This window comes from Rhincodon typus, chromosome 29 (assembly GCF_021869965.1).
Source record: "Rhincodon typus isolate 14 chromosome 29, sRhiTyp1.1, whole genome shotgun sequence".
Taxonomy (NCBI): domain Eukaryota; kingdom Metazoa; phylum Chordata; class Chondrichthyes; order Orectolobiformes; family Rhincodontidae; genus Rhincodon; species Rhincodon typus.
This window is the reverse complement of record NC_063360.1, coordinates 26,873,414-26,880,980: the sequence shown is the minus strand read 5'-3', so window position 1 is coordinate 26,880,980 and position 7,567 is coordinate 26,873,414. Positions and strand designations below refer to the sequence as shown.

Below are 7,567 nucleotides of genomic sequence, written 5' to 3'. Positions count from 1 at the left end.
ACTACCCTATATCAGGAGCACGTCGGAACTCACCACAAGACTCCTACAATCGCTGGGCATCAGAGTGACACACAAGCCCACATCAACCCTACGACAACTGCTCACCTGAACTAAAGACACACTCCCCGCCATGGACAGGACCAATGTCATCAACAAGATCCCCTGCAGTGACTGTGAGAAACACTACATCAAACAAACAGGAAGGAAATTAACAACAAGAGTACATGAATACCAACTGGCTACAAAAAGACACGACCAATACTCACTCATCTCAATCCACCTGGACAAGGAGAACCACCACTTCGACTGGGACAACACCAAGATCCTGGGACAGGCTAGGCAGAAACAGGCACAGGAATTCCTAGAAGCATGCCACTCCACGAAGCATGCTATTAATAAACATATTGAACTCTACCCCATATACATTCCACTACGAAGGAAAACCGGAAGTGAGGCAATCCATCTCAACGGACCCCAGAATTTAAAAACCAGGCGGGAAAACGCACCGACGCTTCATCGGAGGCTGCACTGAGGATTTTACCAAGCATGGTAACGAAACGTCTGTGGAACAACAAACCAGCTTGGCAAGCCAACCAACCTCAACAGCCTGTACAGGACATTGGTTAGGCCACTTTTGGATTACTGCATGAAATTCTGGTCTCCCTGCTATAGGAAAGATGTCGTGAAATTCAAAAGGGCTTCGAAAAGATTTATAAGAATGTTGCCAGGGTTGGAGGGTTTGTGATATAGGGAGATGCTGAATAAGCTGGGGCTATTTTCCCTGGGGCGTCGGAGGCTGAGGGGTGATCTTATAGAGAGATTTATAAAATCATGAGGGACATGGTTAGGGTGAATAGCCAAGGTCTTTTCCCCAGGTTGGGGGAGTCCAAAACTAGAGGGCATGGGTTTAAGGTGAGATGGGAAAGATTTAAAAGGGACCTAAAGTGGCAACTTCTTCACACAGAGGGTGATGTGTGTCTGGAATGAACTGCCAAGTAAAGTGATGGAGGAAAGTACAATAACAACATTTAAAAGGTATCTGGATGGGTATATGAACAGGAAGAATTTAGGTGGATATGGGCCAAATGCTGGCAGATGGGACTAGATTAATTTAGGTTATCTGGTCCGCATGGGCGAGTTGGACCGAAGGGTCTGTTTCCGTGCTGTACAACTCTATGACTCGGAGTAGAGCATGGAAGCTACAGGGCATCCCAATGGAAGCGGACTCCCTCACCTGTCCAACTGAGATTGGGAAACACCACTTGAGTGTAGGGACTCACAGAGCCTCACACAGGGCAAATCCTGAACAGAGGGACCCTAGGCCAACCCACAGCAGAACCCTACAACAAAGCCAAGTCTCGGCCAAGTGGTTAAAAGGTTCTTCAGGATCCGGGTCAGCAAACCACTGTAGTTGCTGCCGGTATGTGGACTCTAGACAGTAAAGGAGGCCTACAAGGCCTGACCTGAGTAAGAAAACATGTAGGCCAGTACCCTGGAAAGTCCCCCTACATGTGCTATGGAACAATTAAATTGCTTAGCGACATCCAAATCGGAACCGATTTAAAAATTAATGTTTGGTCAAATGGTCACCCAGTTCCCACGGAGGTCAGTGTTGGCACAGCTGTATCTGTTGTTGCAGAAGCTGTCTTTAACAAGATTTGCTCGGGTCTCCAACCCTTCAGTTTGCACAAGACCTCAGCCTGACTGAGAACAAACACCAGGGAACTGCTGCAGATTAAGGGTACAACTTCGGTTCTGATCTCCAATGAGAAGCAGTTGGTGTAGTTACCACTGGTAGTAAAAGGCTGAAGCTCTGCTCCAGTGAGGCTCAATTCAGGCTGGAGGAACCAAACGTAGTCTGCATTAGATATGACCGCAGACCCACAGCAATGTGGTTAACTCTTAACTGTCCATTGGAGAATTAGAGATGGATGCCCAAAAATGTGCAGGTTAGCTAGATTGGCCACGGTAACTGCTGGGTTATGAGGATAGGGTAGGCTGCTCTTTGGTGGGTTGGTGCAAACTCAATGGGCTGAATGGCCTCTTTCCACACTGTAGGCATTCTATGATTCTATGACAATCAATGCTGGCCTAGCCTAACATATATATTTTTAAAAGAAACTAGCCAACTGACCCCTCAATAACACTAAAATGGAATAACTAACTGCTTACTTAGATAATTGTTTATTTTCACTCATAGTCTTAAATCAATCTGTGAAATTAAGAACAATACGGACGATGTTGTAACCGAATACTACAAATTGCTGCTTATTAATGAAACCGGAAGCCAGCTGAACACCATTTGACAGGGAAATATACTTTGACTTTCATTAACTGCAAGACCATTCACTTCTTTTCCGAACTTACATCCCGCTCTAACCTCAGCCCATTGAAGTAGCTGCAGCGACTCGCTGTACCAGATGTAACAAGTCAGGTTCCCTTTCAATCGATTGAATTGGGGTATGAATACTGTTGACACTCTGTCATTCAATGCATGGTACTGACTCCTGGAAACCTCTTCCCCATTCATTCGCCAGACTATGCTGGTTGCATTCATTCTGTAACCAAAAGTGCAGTCTTCACTCTTCAATTGGCAAGTGGCTGATAAAGGATCACCGAGGTGAAGAACTGCTGAATTCAGTGTCATGTAACTGCAGTTTTCTGGGGCAACGCTGACCGTACCTGAAGATTAAAACAACATGTTGTAAGTGATCCGTTCACACACTTCTGTAAACCTAGAATGGAATTAAAACATGATAAACTTCCCTGATGTACCTTCTGCTTATCATAGAAGGCTTATTTAAATGGAGTAACTGGTTATTCTCTTCAAGCCCATTTGCAAAACCTTAGACAAAATTTAATCCGGGTGATGGGGTCTTAACCATCAACTGCAGGCCTGGTGAGACCTGGCGTCATCTGCTTTGGGTCTTCAGTGCCAGTCAGGCACTTAAGTGGACAGCAGGAGCCCGGATCTGGTTAAGCTTGCCTTTCCCAAAATGATTTCATAGTTTTTTTTTGTCTTTTTCTACCACCATGTTTGGGTTATACCTTAACAGCTACAACTGGGCTTGACTAAGTTTGCTTTCTCCTTTGCTGGCTTGCTACACATGAGTTTGGTGGGTACCCTCAGGCAATCCAGGACCTTGAGGCCTCCCCTCTGCTCAAGGTGGGCGGGGGTGATGTCTCTGGCACAAGTGTCACCTCCTTGGCCTCTCCTGAAGGGCACCGTCGGCTCCCTGGCAGAGGGATAGTGGAGAGGCAGGGCATCTCCAGAGTGCCCTGAGATGACAATCCCTGGATGGCTGACTGTCGCTTCTCTTCTCTGTCAGTGAGTAATGTGCAATCTTCCTCCTTGTTAGAGGAGATGGGGCCCCTGGAGGCAGGTCAAGGGTTCTTGGCCTCTTCTTTCCCAGCCAGTGAATGAATACGTCCATCGCTTGACCATATCTGGCACATAGCTTTTTATTTCTCCAGACCTGGCTCTCTATGATGGCTGTCTCCCAGTTCATGGAAGCAACCACGCACTCTCGTGCCAGATCCATATCATCAAAAAGAATTTGGGTAGACTCCTTTGCCAAACCTGAACCTTTGACCCTCTCACTGTCTACACATAATCTTTGACACCATTGCCAAACCGTGCCCTGCTTAACCTCACAGCTCCATCAGCCCATTAATGGCTGAGTCTAGAGGTTCATCGTCTATACTGGGCTCGGCAGGGGCCTGTTCCTCCACAGGAGTGTGAGAAACATCAGCTATTTCTCCTTCCTCCAGCTCCCAACCTGTGCCAGTGCTGTGCTCACCCAAATGTGTCTCCAAGCCTGCACTTGACTGATCACCTTCTGAGGTGTATGTCTCTTTGTGCTGCTGGATGGTGGGGAGGAAGGTACATCCTCTGAGGGGGTCAAGTCTTCTACCTCAGGGGTGATACCTGCGGTGAAGCTAGGGAGATGGCGTAAGGGATGAGGGTCTTTTGTTTTGCTCCTGCAAGTGTAAGTGAGATCCGGAGACTGCACAGGAAAACAAAGATTGGTTCATATCAAAAGCCTCCACCCTCATGCTAGGTGTTTTCAAGGTATTGGTACTTTATGTGCAGTTGGGAGGAGCATTGCAGCCTTTCTCACTAGGTGGCAGTAGTTATCCAATTTTCCCCTTTAGTACAGGCATGTTCTTGCTGTCCTTTACTCGCAAACATTTAAGTGTTGCTGGCACAACTAAACACTTACTCATAAAATCAGAGAAGTTTCATTTGAAAACAAAAGTTGATTAGGTTTCAATTAGGTAACTGGACTATATTTATTCTTCTCAAGAAAAGCAAAATATTGTAGATGATGGAGATCAGAAATGAAAATAGAAAGTGCTGGGGAAACTCAACATATTTGGTAGCATCTGTTAAGAGAGAAACAGAACAGAGATGGAGACATAATGGGCTTTATGCTGCTTAAAAAGGAGACCTAGAATTATGCATCTTCACATTCTCTTGCATTGAATTGTATAAAGCAGTACAGTTCAACACAGATCAATCACAGTAAGAAACATAAAAGTGAACAGTGCCAAACATCATCCACAATTAGTTCCAATTTCTGAATCCAGTGAAAAGCCTTTAGCTTTGTGAACTTTGTGGTTGTTAAGAAACCTGATTCCTATAGGTTGCAAGAATATTTGTCTCAACAATGTCTTTCCAACACAAACCATGCTGATTGGAGTTTGCAACATGGTAAAATTTTTAGTGAACCTGAATGTGCACATTGCCAACTGCTTCTTCACATATGCTGACAATATGTTCATACATTCTTGTGGATTTGAATGTAAATCAATCCCTAATAATAAGCAGGCAGAAGATGAAACATAAACACAATTGGTCCCAAGATGGTTTAGATCATTGCATGCATGAGCAGCAATGATACCACTGTAACTTCCAATAGCAGACTTAATTCAATCTCATACCATCTTTTCAAAAGGCAACACCACTAAGCAACTCAAGAATAATACAGAAAATAGAAGAAACACTCAGCAGGTCAGGCAGCATCTGTGTAGAGAGATGCAAAGTTAACGTCTCAGGTTCATGACCTTTTGTCAGAACTGGCAAAAATTTGAAGTGCATACATGGGTTTTAAGTAATCTTGTATTAGATCTCATAATGTCTGTTCGCTTTTCTTCGGCTGCCACCTTTCACTTCTGCATTCGTGGGATGTGGACGCCAGTGGCAAGGCAAGTATTCCCATTCCTGTTGCCCTTGAGGATGGTGCTGCATCACTTTTTTGAAATGCTGGCCTCATGTTTGCATCTATTCATGGTCTTGCCCCCACCCTTAGACCATTCAAACACTCTGTATCTCAAATCTTGTGCCTTCCTTCAGTTCACCGAGACCCGTAAGCCCTGCAATTCTATCCTTAAAGCTTCATATTGTTCCATCCCCTTGTCCTCCTTGAAGACACTCCTTAATACCTATTTCTTTGGTCAGGGTTTTGGAGGCCTCAGTTGGATTTTGGGTACCAAAGCGAGTAATTTACTGACTTAATACGTAGTATCCTGAGGTGCAAGATGTTTTGCTCCAGAGAGCTGGGCACAGGAAGCAGGCCTACCAACTCTGAGTCAGTGCTTAGGTGGCTAAGTGCCAAGGCAGGCAGATCAAAGGCAAGTTTTGGCTCTCTGCAATTAGATCCCAGTTGTCTTCAAATATTTTAGTCCCTCTAGTCCTTATCCCACATCTACCCCTCAATCTACCTTCATGTCCCCTCAATCCCTCCATACTAATTCATGCCCTCCACCTGTCTTCCTATAATCCCTCATACCCTCCAAGCCAACTCCATAGTTACAGACTCAATGTCCTCCAGGGTATCTACCACAGGAGTTATGTGAAAATGAAGTGAATAAACTTTTCAAAATCTGGCATATCTCTCACTGTACAGACTCCCATTCTTGAAACCATCAAAGCTCCTAGATCCCTAATGGCTTATCTCTTATTAAAAAAAAAACCCATCCTTTAATAGCTTCTTCAAGCTTCAAATTAAACTGTGAATGCAGGAACCCTGCTGAGATAACTGTAGCTTTGAAACTCAGCCAAGGAATTGCTGTTAGGAAAATATCAACAACAAACTCTATTAAAGGAGATGCTACACTAGCCAGCCTGTAAACCAAAGCAGTTTAGCAAAAGATCTTTTTTTAAAAAAATCACTGATAGCTGCAATCTACTTTTTTTAAAAGAGCATAATGGACTGGAAACTAAAAAAAAACTCATGATCGTGACAGTTAAATAGAACTTACGCACCTTTAAGAGTGTTTACTTCAATTGCACAAACTCGTGGCACATACACAGTGGAATAAGGGTATCCCTTCTAAGTGAATCACACCTTGCCCTCTTTCCTGAACCATCAAAAATGGGAAATGTTGGAAATGGGAGCAGGACTTCTATATCCAGATCCCATCCTTCATTTGTAAGACTTCATTAAAAATGTGGCTACTCGTAGTCTTTCTGTGGCCTGGCATCCATTTTAGTCACTGGGTGTTTTGACAATATTTATACTATTTAAAGGTTGCTCAAAAAGACATGTTAAAAGCATGTTCTGTTGCTGCAACAGTCATTTGTGACATAACACAAATAAGCAACTAGTTAACAGATTATATCTCATTCTAATTCCTAAATTTAATACGTTTGTTGAATACTCGTAAACTCTAGATCTTACCTGCACCAATGAAGGTGACAAGCAGGAACCAGGTCTCCAGCTTTGTGAAGCATACAGTGACAGCCATGCTTATTATTCTCATAAACCTAAAATTAACAGCAGAAATTGTAACATGTTGTTTAATAATACAAAAATGTTTTGTGAAACAATATGATTATAACATTTTTCCAATATAAAACGTTAAGGAAACTTGCTTTCATGTTTAATTGAAAAAGCATGATTTCCATGTTGTTCAGAGCTTGAGCAAATCAGATTAAAGTGACCATGAAAGTATTTAGTAATTGCAGTTTAACAACAGCTTTGCAGCATCTAATCAATTAGAACAGGAGCCAAGGACATTCTTTGGAATCAGAATCTCATATTTCTTAGTAATTTGAATCATTTGCTGGCTTACCACAACCTACTTTATCTTCGTAGCCATTTTTATTGGTCTTCTGCAAAAGTTACTGGTGTATGTATAGAAACCATGACACAAGTCATTTGCTTCCACCAGTACTTATTTTGGACACGTAAACACAGTCAAGAGACTTACAATGATGTTATAACTTTAAAACAAAAATTGCTGCATCCATCAGATGCCTCTGAGGAAGATGTATGTTTCCTGAATCCGCTCGTTAGCACTCCCAATGGTGCAATAACTATTGAGGTTTAAACAGTTAAGCTACTGGGAAAACCTGTAACTTTCAGCAACAGACCAGGTGCTAAACAGGCAAGAGGCAAATAATATTCTCCCGTAACTTCACTGCATGCATTGTAAAGTATCTTACAGCACAGAAACAGGCCATTCGGTATAATGTGTCCGTGCTGGTATTTATACTACACTTGAGCCTTAGACATTTTAGTAATATTTTATTGCACTTGTACAAAACAATTAATACTTAAGC

General features: G+C 42.9%; 1 pseudogene; it reads right to left on the bottom strand.

Annotated features, from left to right (window-relative positions):
- The window catches only part of LOC125486442, a 39,315-nt pseudogene extending 32,211 nt beyond the window's left edge, over positions 1-7,104 (bottom strand).
- Between the last annotated feature and the right edge of the window lie 463 nt (positions 7,105-7,567).